Source organism: Pongo abelii, chromosome 9 (assembly GCF_028885655.2).
Source record: "Pongo abelii isolate AG06213 chromosome 9, NHGRI_mPonAbe1-v2.0_pri, whole genome shotgun sequence".
NCBI classification, from domain to species: Eukaryota; Metazoa; Chordata; class Mammalia; order Primates; family Hominidae; genus Pongo; species Pongo abelii.
This window is the reverse complement of record NC_071994.2, coordinates 133,266,496-133,279,619: the sequence shown is the minus strand read 5'-3', so window position 1 is coordinate 133,279,619 and position 13,124 is coordinate 133,266,496. Positions and strand designations below refer to the sequence as shown.

General features: G+C 45.4%; 1 protein-coding gene across 3 annotated transcripts in view; it reads left to right on the top strand.

Annotated features, from left to right (window-relative positions):
* The first annotated feature begins 992 nt into the window (after positions 1 to 992).
* Positions 993 to 13,124, top strand: part of PRDM10 (PR/SET domain 10) — a 104,270-nt gene continuing 92,138 nt past the window's right edge. Inside the window, exon 1 of one of the 3 annotated variants that reach the window (XM_009247255.4) lies at positions 993 to 1,849. The gene's annotated coding sequence lies outside the window, so the exon portion shown is untranslated. 3 annotated transcript variants of the gene reach the window in all.

The following is a 13,124-nucleotide window of genomic DNA, read 5'->3' as shown; positions in this document are numbered from 1 at the left end:
GTACAGAGTCTCACTGTGTTGCCCAGGCTGGTCTCGAACTCCTGTGCTCAAGCGATCCACCCGCCTCGGCCTCCCAAAATTCTGGGATTACAGGCGTGAGCCACCGCACCCTGCCACGAAGTTTAAAAAAAAAAAAAAAAGCTCTCTTTTCTTTCCACGTTGTTTCCAGCTATTTAAAGAAACAAAATGGTAGACTAGGAGCGGTGGCTCACATCCGTAATCCCAGCACTTTGGAAGGCCAAGGCGGGAGAATCACTTGACGTTAGAGTTTGAGACCAGCTGGCCAACATGGGGAAACCCCATCTCTACTGAAAATACAAAAATTAGCCGGGCGTGGTGGTGCATGCCTGTAATCTCAGCTACTAGGGAGGCTGAGGCAGGAGAATCGCTTGAACCCGGGAGGCAGAGGTTGCAGTGAGCCCAGATCTCACCACTGCACTCCAGCCTGGGCAACAGAGCGAGACTCCGTTATCAAAAAACAAACAAAACAACAAAACAAAACAAAAAAACAGTAAAGAGAATACTATTGAGTTAATTTTACAGTTTTTCCCGCTGTGGGTGTTTTCTATTCTCGTCTTTTGCTTAGCTGTCCTGTCTCCCTCTTTTTCTCAGGTAGGCAATAGTTTAGGATTTTTGTAGATTATATTGTCAGTACTTCTCATTTAAGTTCCAGACAGTGTGCTAAGCAAAGCACTTTACTCGGTAAAGTAAGAGCTCACTTAATCTTCAAAATAACGTAGCAAGGTAGATATCACGAACGTAGCAAGGTAGATATCACGGAAGGGAAAACCGCTCCCTGAAGGTCCGAAGGTCCAAGGTCTCTCTGCCATCTAGCTGTCATGCGTATTGCCTGCCAGTGGGTAGTCGGAGCTGGGTATTTCTCCAAAGCTGGGCTCTTGGCTGCCCTTTGTGAAGGCAATTTTAAGGGACAACAGGATGTGGAAGCCTGCGGTTAAGGAGTGAGCTGAGTCATTGGGTAACCAGTGTTGAATAATGTTTCTCAGTGTTTGAAATGACACTCACTTCCTTTCCAGATTGGTAGAGGAGAAAAAAGAGGCGCAGTGAAAGCGCTCTCAAGGTGCGGTGAGTCAGGGTGATAGGCGGTGCCCGGCCGCTCCCTGGGGGTCTTGAGGGCGAGACCCCGGCAGGCTCCCGAGTCCGGGAGCCGGGCAGGAGTTCGGTTTTCGCCGGCGCTCCGCGGCCAGGCCACTTCGGAGGCAATCTGTGGCGGGGCAGGCGGACGCGAGGGCCGCCTCACCCCCGCGAGCCTTCCGGGACCCCGGGCCCTCGGGCTCAGCACGGGCGCAGGCTGCCCTCGGCGCACGAGACACCCAGGCACAGCTGGAAGCTTCCTCCCCGTCAGCTTGCGGGCCGCAGCGGGGGCTTGACCCCAATGCGAAGAGTCGGGTTTTCTGATTGGCTGAGAGTAGAAACGCAGGCGAGCGCCGCCTGAGACCCGCTCTACGATTGGGTTTTACACGAACAGCAGAGCACGAAATAAAGAGGCCTTCAGTCATTGGGCCATTGTGTGAATCTCCTTTTGGCTTCTCTGCAGACTGAATAAGCGTCTCAGGATCTTCGTCATGACTCCTAAATCTGGGCCTGTCAGTTCGCCCCAGCGTTTCTCGTCTCTAGGCACGGCATGGGGCTTACAGAGTTTAACCAATCATATAACGTCGAGATCAGGTTGCCAGGCAGATTATGCTAATAAGACCCCGCCTTTTATGCTGCTCCCACTCTGCGGCGGGAAGAACCACCTGGAGGTGGCGGGGGGGTTTGATTTCTATCACCCCTAGGGAGAGAGGATCGGGGACCCGCTGATCTTCCAGCTCCCCTCACCCAACGTCGTGTAAGTACCTAAAGGATTAAGGGAACCAGATAAGCCAGGGTCCGGACTACCCCATAGACTGGGAGGGTGTTTCGTCTTTGCTTAGTCCCACCCAAAATGGCGCCCAGCTCTTTCCGCGTCTCAGAGCCCGGCCGGGGCCAACCGACCGCGGACCCGGGTGGGGGGGGAAATTGATGGTGGTGGTGGGGGGGAGAAATCCCGGCGGCACCGCCCGATGGTACAGTCCAGCCGGGGCTGGGACGAGGCACCTCACTCGGGGTGGGGGGTCAAACCATCTGCACCTTCCAAGGGGAAAGGGGCAAAGCCCCCTCCAGCAGGCCCTCCTGGCGCCGCGTTCAGCGCCGGCCTCGGCGTCTCCTCGCCCCTGCCTTCGCCGCGCGCAGCCTCCCCCTGCGACCCCCGAGTGGCTCGCACGCTCCGCCGGCCGCGCGCACCTCTCCTCCCCTGCCCGCGTTGGTTGGGCCGGGACGGTGGTTGGGCGGCCTGCGCGCTCCGGCGGCGGCGGTTGCGCGGGCGCTCCGGGCGCGGCGGGCAGGTCTCCACCGGCCGGGAGCCGAGCACCGGGCGCCGGGGGCAGGGGGCCGGGGGCTGGGCGCCGGGCTGGGGATGGCGGCGCGGGCCGGGCTCCGGGGCTGGCCGGTTGCGGGCGCGTGGGGCAGAGGGTCCTGTTCGATGGGGCGCCCAGCTTTGTCTGCGGAGGCTGCGCCGCCTACCTGCCATCGATGCCTGGGCCCCCGGCCTGCCTTCCCAAGCTAGCGTCCGGGACCGGGGCGGGGGGCCGGCCCGCAGGGGTGTGGGGTGGCCCCTGCGGGTCTGTCCCGTGGCATCGTGTCGGGGCTGGCCGGGCGGAGGCCGAGGCCGGGGTCGCGGCCCTGCCCCAGTCGGCCTGCATTCGGGGTGCAGCGCAGAGGCAGGGTGAGGCAGGTCGGCGCTCGGGAGAGGGCTGATGGTGTGCACCTCTCTAGCCCCTCGCAAGCTTTTGTTAAGCAGGTTTAACCCTGCAGCTAGGTGTTGATACTCTACTAAGTAAAATGGAATATTCACCGTCTGCCCTCCAGCCACGCGAACGCAGCGCTGTTGAGTTTGTGTGCGCGCCTTTAGCCCTTGCTTGGTGGATGAGTTGGATTTCAGTGCATTTTCAATGTACGTGTACACTTAAGCACAAGGAGAGAGGTGGCTTTGTGCTGTCATCGAGGATTAGATGTGTGATGAGACCCACCCAGCTCTGCCCTGTGCCCTAATTCTGCTGCTTTGCCTGTTGAAACCCTGCCTGTCTTGTCACCCCAAATTCTCCAAAGTCAATAGTGCTTAACCTTTATTAAAAACAGCAGAATTACTCATGACTGTTTTGTGGCCTCTTTTTCTGACCTGTTCTCTTTGTTTCTATCACTCCACCATTGCTGTAAGGCAAGAAGGTGTATTATTACATTGTATTTTTTTTGTATCTTCCTACCATTCTAGCATCACAATAGCTTCCACTTTAATGAGCAGTATTTATTGGTTGTTCTAGAATAGAGTAAACAAGATTTTTTTTTTTTTTTTAAATTAGGATTGGTTGGGGGCAAAGCAGCGTTTAAACAGTGTTTATTCAGTATGGGGTATTTAGAAAGGAACTTTGCTAGGTTTATTTATTTAGGAGACAGGGTCTCTGGTTGCCCAGGTTGGAGTGCAGTGGCGCGATCTTGGTTCACTGCTGACTCGACCTCCCGGGCTCAAGGGATCCTCCTGCTTCAGCCTCCCTAGTAGCTGGGACTACAGGCGTGCACCACCACGCCTGGCTAATGTTTCTACTTTTTGTAGAAACAGGGTTTCATAATGTTGCCCAGGATGGCTTCGAACTCCTGAGCTCAAGCAGTCCTACCGCCGCAGCATCCCTAAGTGCTGGGATTGTAGGCGTGAGCCCCCGCGCTCGGCCTTTAGGTTTACTTTTACAATAAATTGAGGTGAAGTTGACACAGAATGAACCATTTTAAAGTGAACAGGGGCGTTTAGTGAAAGGATTACATTTTTGTTTGTTTTGGATCAAGACAAATGCCTTGTGCCTTCTACCTCGTAAGCTCCCACTCTGCTGTTCCTCGTTTTGCAAGGCAAAATTGTTTTGCTTTTTCAAAGTATTCATATTTAGTTTTTCTAATATTTTGTAGCATGCTCCACCACATATTAATCATATATTGTATATCTGAATGTAATTGAGTATATATTTTAGAAAAAGGAAGGTTCCTGTCTTCAAGGGCTCTGAATGGTTTTTACTTAGAAGTTATGGAGGTATAAAGGGTAGCACAACTCAATATAATCCCAAATCGATTGGCACTACCTAAGTTTCTGCTTGCCTGTTTTGTTTTTCCTTCTAGTTTTAAGAATAATGCGTGATCATTGGAGAAAACATAAAATTTAAGCCGGGCGCTGTGGCTCATGCCTGTAATCCCAGCACTTTGGGAGGCGAGGCGGGCAGATCACCTGAGGTCAGGAGTTCGAGACTAGCCTGGCCAATATGGTGAAAGCCCGTTTCTACTAAAAATACAAAATTAGACGGAAATGATGGCAGGCGCCTGTAATCCCCGCTACTCGGGAGGCTGAGGCAGGAGAATCACTTGAACCTGGGAGGCAGAGTTTACAGTGAGCTGAGATTGGGCCATTGCACTCCAGCCTGGGCAACAAGAGCGAAACTCCGTCTCAAAAAAAAAAAGAAAAAAATTTAGAAGCAGAGTGAAAAAAAACAAAACCCATAATTACCCAGAGATAATCTTTGCTGATACTTTGGTGTATTTCAAGTTGGTTTTGTGTGTGTATAAAATATTTGTACAAATGACATAATCTTGGTTTAATATCTAGTTTTTAAAACAAAACGTAAATAGGTGTCTAAAGACTTTGCTGATGATTGGGCACTTTCATTACTTCCATTATTTGAAGGGGCATCATGAAGTCCGCCGAACTAAAAGAATTATAATATTTTGATTTCTTGTAACTTTTTAAAAGCGTAATCTAATTGATAGGGATAGGTTTCTGGATAACAAACATAATTCATCAAAGGGCTGAGAACTACTGCGCTATAATTTTGGTTTCCTCAATTTTTCATTTTAAGCACTGGTAAACACCTCGTAACCGCGTAATTATATCTGGGAAAAAGAAACTGTTAAACATCCTGTTGTTGCAGTGTTTGAGTTGTTCAGTTTGTTTTAAACTTGAACGCTGATGTACTTTGACCTATTGCCACTAAAATACATAGTCTTCTCCCATCACATCCCACCCCAGATAGTGTAGCCACACCCAGTCCAGCAATTTGTTTTTCACAAGCAGAATTTATTGTCTACTATTTTAACTTATTATAGGTACTTTAATAGATCAATGAAGGAGAATTCTATTTGGTGTCTAGAAAGAGCCGAAAAGAAATGTTTGCTACAACCAAATCTTTGGAGAATGATCCCACTCAGATTCTCCTGGGGGATGGGGTAGAGGCGGGAGGGTGAAAGGGGAACTTTTCATTACTTATTTTGGCCCACATTGGTGACACTTATCTCTTCCCTGTTCAGTCATTAAACTGTTCTCATGGTTTAGTTGAATCACTGCTTAGGAATATCTGGCCTCTTTTCTTTTTTATTCTTAATGTTATAACACAGCTGGGTGTGGTGGCTCACACTTGTAATCCCAGTACTCTGGGAGGCCAAGGCAGGCAGATTGCTTGAGTCCAGGAGTTCGAGAACAGTCTGGCCAACATAGCAAAACTCTGCCTCTACTAAAAACAAAAAAGTTAGCCAGGTGTGGTGGCCCACAGCTGTAGTCTCAAGCTACTCAGGAGGATGAGGTGGAGAATCACCTGAGCCTGGGATGTCGCGGCTACAGTGAGCTGAGATCACACCACTGCACTCCAGCCTGGGCAACCAGAGTGAGACCCTGTCTCCAGAAAAAAAAAAAAAAAAAGTTATTACACCATTTTAAGACTTGTGTGGAGCACTCTGGACATATCTGTCCACCTTCCAAAATTTTTCTGTACCTTTCCACTGACCATCCCTGTGTAGATTTTAAATTTGTGTTGTAGAAAGCACCTGAAGGTAGATTCTTCATCTGTAACTTGGAATAGTTCAGGGAATGGGGAGCGGGTGAGGAAGTGGCGTGGAAAGAGTGAAGATATGGGTAACCCTAAGTATAGTTACAGCAAGACTAGTTAAAATGTGGTGAAAACAATTATAAAATCAATAGTGCACAATAGTTTTAGAACCTTGTATAGATTGCTAAAAGGTTACTGTCTGCTAACATAGTCTGTTGTTTGCTATTCATTTTTTAGTTAAACTCTCGTTTATTGCAAACATGAGAATATTGGAGTCAAATGCTCCTCCTCCTCCCTTTGTTTTTTTTCTTTTTTTTTTTTAACCCATGTGCTTCACTTTCACTGATGGTAAAGTTGTACTCCACAGCTTCTTTCCTGCTGTGATTTCTAGAAATCAGATCCCTTAGACCTGTGCTGTCCTATCCAGTAGCCACCTGTGGCTTTGAGCACTTGAAATATGGCTAGTGCTGTGAAGTGTGAAATACATATACTCAGATTTTGAGATTTAGTAGAAAAAAATAATATCTTTCAATTTATAAAATATTGATTAAATGTTGAAATGACAATATGTTGGATAGACTGGGTAAAATGCAATATACTATTATAATTAATTTCACCTGCTTCTACTTTTAAACAATATATATACTAGAACATTTTAAATTATGTATGTGGCTTGCATATTTGAACAGTGCAGCCTTAGTCAGCTAGGGGTAGGGTGTTCCCAGGTGGCATTAAGATGTAATGTATTATTTTTTGGTTTCTATAATTTGAATGAAAAGATACTGCTGATATGTAGATGTCTGTTTTTTTAGTGCTTATGATAGCTCTCACAAAAGCATGATTATTATTTTGAAGAATATCTTAATCTCAAAACCACTTCCAGATAATTGAGTTAACTGTTACTGAATTAATGTATTCAATGGATCATTTGAACTTAAAATAATAAAATGACATCAGTAAGCACATAATCCATTAAAAAAAGTTGAGCTAAGCATAATCAGCTAAATTTTCCCAAACTTGGTCTGTTACTTATACATTAATTTTTATAATTTACCATTTTTCAAATGTTTAAGAGAAAGCTGAAATTGAGAACATTGAACTTACATTTTTTTCTCCTGTGATTTAGAAAAAGACCACAATACTTTGATTCTAAAGGTGGAAGGAACCGTTTGGGCCAGCTCGTGAAAGAACTGTCTTTTTTTTTTTTTCTTTTCTGTTTTTTTGAGACAGGCCCTCATTCTGTCACCCATGCAGGAATGCGGTGGCACCATCATAGCTCACTGCAGCCTTGACCTCCCAGGCTCAAGTGATCCTCCCACCTCGGCCTCCCAAGTAGCTGGCAGTACAGGTGTGTACCACCATGCCTGGCTAATTTTTGTATTTTTTGTAGAGACAGAGTCTTGCCACGTTGCCCAGGCTGGTCTGGAACTCCTGTGGCTCAAGCGATCCACCCATCTCTGCCTCCCAAAGTGCTGGGATTACAGGTGTGAGCCACCGCGCCCAGTCAGGAGAACTGTCCTTTTAAACACAGTTGGAGAAACATAACCTACACGTAAAATCCGTATTTTTTTACTTCCATGTTTGCAAACATTGACAGTTTTGCCCTAACCTGCCTTTGTTGATGCCTTTCCTTTTACTGCTCTGTGTGGAGGTTTGATATGGTGTAGTATTCACAGCGTTGCCTCAGGGGCAAAGAGGTTCACTGCGGTGCTCAGCTTGCTGGCTGTGATCTTGGGCAAGTTACTTCTGTAAGCCTTGGTTTTCTTATCAAATCTTTCAGCTAGTTTCTTAATTATTACTAGGGATAATAACAGTAATCAACCTCATAGATTCCAAGTGAGGATGCCTGTTAATCACTCACCACAATTGTATAAATGGCTCAATAACAAAGCACACAGTTCTAAATGGTTCAAAAATTTGTTTATCTCTTTTGGAACTGCCACTTCAGCCAAACTGGTCTTCCCACCGTTCCTTAAATATTCGGGATTTTCTCTCTGTGCTGTCACACCTTCGTTTCCCAAGTGGAATGTTTCTTCCTCTCTGCTCTCCTTCCCCTCCTCTCCTAGTTCTGCCCGCCAGAATCCTATCCATCCTTCTTGAGCAGTGGCTGGAAAACTGTTTTTAAAGGACCAGGTAGTAAATTTTTTTTTGCTTTGTGGGCCATATGGTCTCTGTCAAAACGATTCCCCTCTGCCGTGCAATGTGAAAGCATGGCTGTGTTCGAAGAAACTATTCTGGACCTTGAAATTTCAATTAATATAACTTTCCTGTGCCAGGAAATATTCTTCTTTTGAGTCTTTTCAAATATTTTAAAATGTAACAACCATTCTTAGCTCACAGGCTGCACAAAAACAGGTGTCTGCCGCCCGCGGGCTGAGGCTCGCCATCCCCTGTACCAGAGCAAGCTGAACCCACACCGCCCTTGTTGAAGTGTCAAGACCATCTCATTTGAAAGTAATCCTTTTTGTCTCTGAAGGTCCTGCAGGATTTTGTACTGCTTTATAACAGTAACATTCAGTGCTTACGTTGTATTGTACTCCAATTATTTGTGCTTATTTCTTGCTTCCCAAACAGATTCTAAATTTCTGGAAGCTACAGGTGATTTTTAGCCCCCTCACGTAGAATGCAGTATAAATGAGTGCCATTTACTTACTGGCTTCTAAAATGTTTTGAGGGATACCTGAGTGAATTAAAATACTTGAAGTTGTTTGTAAAGTTTTCCTCCCTTTTTTTTTTTCTTTTTTTTGTTTTTGAGACAGAGTCCTGCTCTGTTGCCCAGGCTGGAGTGCAGTGGCATGATCTCAGCTCACAGCAACCTCTGCCTCCTGGGTTCAAGCGATTCTCCTGCCTCAGCCTCCTAAGTAGCTGGGATTACAGGAGCCCGCCACCACACCCAGCTAATTTTTGTATTTTTAGTAGAGATGGGGTTTCATCGTGTTGGCCAGGCTGATCTTGAACTCCTGACCTCAGGTGATCGGCCTGCCTCGGCCTCCCAAAGTGCTGGAGTTACAGGCCTGCGCTATGGCCCCTGCCTCTCTCCTCCGCCTTTTTTTTCCTCAAGATTCTTATTTTTGTGTGCAAATTCTACCATTTTCTTAGAATTGCTTGAAGATTTTGAGGCCAGTTTATTGGGGGTTATTTTCAGTCTTTCCACAAAACATGATTACAGGCAGTCTTAATAAAATGTCCATCTAATAGGGACTAGCTATCACTCCTTTAACTAATTATTGCTCTTTGTTTGACTTTTTAACTGTCCTCTCCAAGACACTTGTTTGCATTTAGTCCTCAACACAGAATATTGACAGAACCGTGCCCAGTTTTGCAAAGGAGAGAAGGTAGCTAGAGGGTCAGGGAATTATGTAAGTATGGGAGAGGGGTCAGAGCGCACGGGAGAAAAGGGTCTGGATCCTCAGCCCCAGGCAGGGGATGTGTATTAATAAGGTTTCAGTCTCTTCCATCATGTATTCATCTTCTTCATTCTTTTTCTCTTGAAGCTGATGAATTGAAAATTATTCCAGACTGTGTAAGTACTTCATCACTGGATAAATATAAGGACCCATGAATGGTAATATTTGGACACCACTTTATGTGACATGCAAGTTCTCTCAAGTACTTTAGTACTGAGGAAGTGTGAGATATTACTACAAAACAGTAATTCTGGAATTAAAATGAAATTATGTCATAGTAATTGGACTTTGATGAACTTTGTTTCATTTATACATTTTAAGAAAGTTTATGTTGGCCGGGCGCGGTGGCTCACGCCTGTAATCCCAGCACTTTGGGAGGCCGAGGCGGGCAGATCACGAGGTCAGGAGATCAAGACCATCCTGGCTAACACGGTGAAGCCCTGTCTCTACTAAAAATACAAAAAAAATTAGCCGGGCATGGTGGTGGGCTCCTGTGATCCCAGCTACTCGGGAGGATGAGGTAGGAGAATGGCATGAACCCAGGAGGCGGAGATTGTAGCGAGCTGAGATTGTGCCACTGCACTCCAGCCTGGGCGTCAGAGCGAGGCTCTGTCTCAAAAAAAAGAAAAAGAAAAAAAGAAAAATTTATGTTAACTTTTTAATATTTTTTTATTTTTTTAGAGACATGGTCTCACTGTGTTGCCAAGGCTGGTCTCTAACTCCTGGGTTCAAGCCATCCTCCTGTCTCAGCCAGCCGAGTAGCTGGGGTTACAGGTGCAAACCACCACCACCAGTTTCGTTTCGTTTTTTTTTTTTTTTTTGAGGCGGAGTTGCGCTGCGTCACCTAGGCTGGAGTGCAGTGGTGCGATCTCAGCTCACTGCAACCTCTGCCTTCTGGGTTCAAGCAATTCTCCCTGCCCCAGCCTCCTGAGTAGCTGGGATTATAGGCACCCACCACCACGCCCGGCTAATTTTTGTACTTCTTTTTAGTAGAGATGGGGTTTTGCCATGTTGGCCAGGCTGGTCTCAAACTCCTGACCTCAGGTCTCAAGACCAGGCTGATCTTGAACTCCTGACCACCCGCCTCGGCCTCCCAAAGTGCTGGGATTACAGGTGTGAGCCACAGCACCCAGCCTCAGTTTATTTTCATACTTATGTATACTTATCCCAAGCTCTAGGTATCTCACCAAAAACTTATGCATCATTTACAAAATATATTTTTTCAGATTCATGGTTTTAAATGGTTATAAACTATAACAGATATAGAAAATTCTAAAACCTTATTGAGTGGCTTTAAATAAAACCTAAATAAATGAAGAGCTCAGTGGCTCAAGGAGTGGAAGATTCAATATTGTAAATGTGTCAATTTTCTGGAAACTGATTTATAGATCTAATGTAATCCCACATTTAAAAAAATTAGACAAGCTGATTCTAAAACATTTGCCAAGGCCCAAGAAAAGGCAAAACACTTTGAAAAAGAAAAGTTAGGAAAACTTCTCTATTAGATATCAAGAAGAGTTATAATAATTAAGATAGTGTTGGGCCAGGCGTGGTGGCTCACGCCTGTAATCCCAGCACTTTGGGAGGCCGAGGCAGGCAGATCACGAGGTCAGGAGATCAAGACCATCCTGGCTAACATGGTGAAACCCCGTCTCTACTAAAAATACAAAAAATTAGCCAGGCGTGGTGGTGGGCGCCTGTAGTTCCAGCTACTCGGGAGGCTGAGGCAGGAGAGTGGTGTGAACCCGGGAAGCAGAGCTTGCAGTGAGCCGAGATCGCACCACTGCACTCCAGCCTGGGCGACACAACGAGATTCCGTCTCAAAAAAAAAAAAAAGATAGTGTAATATTGGCACTGGGTAGGCTAATAATGATGGACCAATAGAACACCATATGGAGTCCAGAAACAGTATCATGCATAGCCAGACACTTGATTTATGACCTGGAGGCATGGCAGAAAGGCAGGCAAAACAATAACACTTTTAGAATTAATATAGGAAGATACTCATGACCTCAGTATAGAGAAACATTTCTTAAACAAGATGCTACAGGCACTAATACAATAATGGGCAAAAGTCTTGAACAGGCACTTCAGAAAATGAGAAATCCAAATGTCTAATAAACATGAAAAAGTGTTCAACCATGTTAATGAAGGAAATGCAAATTTCAGCCACAGTGCCAGAACACTGTATACCTAAATTAAAGTTGGACGTTGAACAGTAGGGACTTTCATAGATGGCTGGTACAGATATAAATTCATATGACTACCTTGGAAAACAGTATTATCAAGAAAGTCCAAAACATGCACATTCTAATGCCCAGCAGTTCCAGTATTAGAGAAATGCATATGCCTGAGAGAACTAGAAAAAGTATTTGGAGTAATTTATTTTCATAATACTGATTCAATTAATATTTCAGGACTGCTATGTCGTGTTCTGAACACAGGTAGCTTTGTTTCTAGAACAATGGTGAATAAATGTTATTTATATTTTCCTTCTGTGCTGAATGTTTAAATAGTCCATCCAATGTCTTCTTCAATTCCTAAAACAATGCTGGAAACAGAATAGGCATTTAATAAGTATTCTTGTGTTTTAAAAAATTATTTGCATTTTTACAATGGGAGCCCTTCATCACGGCTTTGTAGTTACCTCAACTCTGGCTGTTGAGTAATTTGCTCAGTTAAATCTGTTTGTGGGTGTAGTGAATTACAACCTCCTCTGGTTCCCTCGAGATCAAGTCTAACCTGGTGATTGCGTCATCTGGTGGGAGAGCAAGGCTACAACAGCAGGTGGAAACCATGCTCGGGTCCTGGCCACTTTGCCTAGGATGAAAGCTATTGCGGCAAAGAGGGGAAAGAGCTTCAAGCTTTGTAGTAAAAGGAATCTGGGCTTAAATTCCACTTATCAGCACTGTGACCTTGGAGCAGTAATCATTCTTGGTTGTGGTGAGGGTTAATTGAGATCAGGTATTTAAAGGACATCTGACAGTGCCTGGCACAGGATAGGTGCTCCATAAATGCCTGTAGCTATAATTATTACTGTTCCACTAGCTGTTTACTTAAGTAACATTGAATTTCCACAGAATGCATTTCAAATCAGGTGGACTATGATTATACTGATTTTTAAAATAAAGAGCTGCATCTGTTAAAGGATTCTATTTTTGTGGTCTTTACTTCCTTCAGGGAATTTGCAAATGAAGCTAACATGTTGTAGGTACACCTGAGTGAAATAGTCTGGTTAAGCATTTACAAAGAATAGTTATGGCTAAGATTTCTAAACAGGAATGCTTCTATTTTGTGTCTCCTGTGGAAGAAAATGCTAATCACATAGTTTTTATTTTTGTATTTTTATGTTTTTGAGACAGAGTCTTACTCTGTCACCCAGGCTGGAGTGCAGTGGCGTGATCTTGGCTCACTGCAACCTCTGCCTCCTGGGTTCAAGCGATTCTCTGATTCTCCTGTCTCAACTCCCCGAGTAGCTGGGATTACAGACACCTGCTACCAGGCTGGTTACTTTTTTTTTTTTTTGAGATGGAGTCTCGCTCTGTCACTAGGCTGGAGTGCAGCGGCGCAATATCGGATCACTGCAACCTCCACCTCCCAGGTTCAAGCGATTCTCCTGCCTCAGCCTCCCGAGTAGCTGGGATTGCAGGCACGTGCCAGTGTGCCCAGCTAATTTTTGTATTTTTAGCAGAGATGGGGTTTCACCATGTTGGCCAGGCTGGTCTCGAACTCCTGACCTCAGGTGATCTGCCCTCCTGGGCCTCCCAAAGTGGTGGGATTACAGGTGTGAGCCACTGCGCCCAGCTGCTAATCACATAGTTTT